Here is a 1,091-nt window from a genome sequence, read left to right on the forward strand (position 1 = left end):
GGCTTGAGCCACCGCGCCCGGCCTTCTCTTCATTTTAAAAATTAAATTAGCGACTGGGCGTGATGTCTCACGCCTGTAATCCCAGCACTTTGGGAGGCCCAGGTGGGCGGATCACAAGGTCAGGAGTTCAAGACCAGTCTGGCCAATATGGTGAAAGCCTGTCTCTACTAAAATACCAAAAAAGAAAAAAAAAAAAACTACCTGGGTGTGGTGGTGGGTGCCTGTAGTCCTAGCTACTTGGGAGGCTGAGGCAGGAGAATCGCTTGAACCCAGGAGGTGGAGGTTGCAGTGAGCCAAGATCGCACTATTGCATGCCAGCCTGGGCTACAGAGTGAGACTCCATCTTAAAAAAAAAAAAAATAGGGGTTGGCACCTACTAAGTGGAGAAGGGCAAGGCTAACACTGGTCACATGTGTGTTTAAGCGAAGGGATGAAATAAAGAGCATTCATCTGTCCGAAGTGGTCTCCAACATTTCTAACTACTTATTGTGTCCCATCCTTGAATACAGTCCTGGGAAAGGAGACTCGTTACCTATGTGGCATTTTGAATAGCTGAAGTGAGCCAGGATCAATTCCTGGATCATTTTCCTCACAAAGCACTTCAGAATAGCTGTGGAACATTTGATAGATTAGATTGTCACTGTCCATGGACATTTAAATGATCTTAACTTGAGAGCTCAACTTTTTGCCTAATTCTTCAATATGCCCCCAACACTCATATCTGCAGTTCTCGGTGATGTTGACACCAAAAGCTTTGAGCTGTGACACCAAGCATCATGGGAGATGGTTTCTCAGCAAATTCAATCATCATCTGAACTAACTGGTAGGCCAGCCACCCCAGTGGGTGTATTTGCCACCATCCATACAGTTCCCAGGATGGGCTGCTGAGTGCTGGGTTTATTCGCACTTCCTGAAGGGACCACTAGATTCTTCACAATTATGTTGGTATTGCCTTCCTCCCCATTGAAGTTTTTGACTGTCATGGATGAGGGTTTCAGTGGTATCCTTTCCTGCCATCTGAAGCTGCAGAACATGGGCCTCAGTTGGGCAGCCCACCTCCTCCAGGGCCATCCTCAGAGCTAAGTTGGACA

Source organism: Rhinopithecus bieti, unplaced genomic scaffold, assembly GCF_001698545.2.
Source record: "Rhinopithecus bieti isolate Rb0 unplaced genomic scaffold, ASM169854v2 scaffold_35950, whole genome shotgun sequence".
NCBI classification, from domain to species: domain Eukaryota; kingdom Metazoa; phylum Chordata; class Mammalia; order Primates; family Cercopithecidae; genus Rhinopithecus; species Rhinopithecus bieti.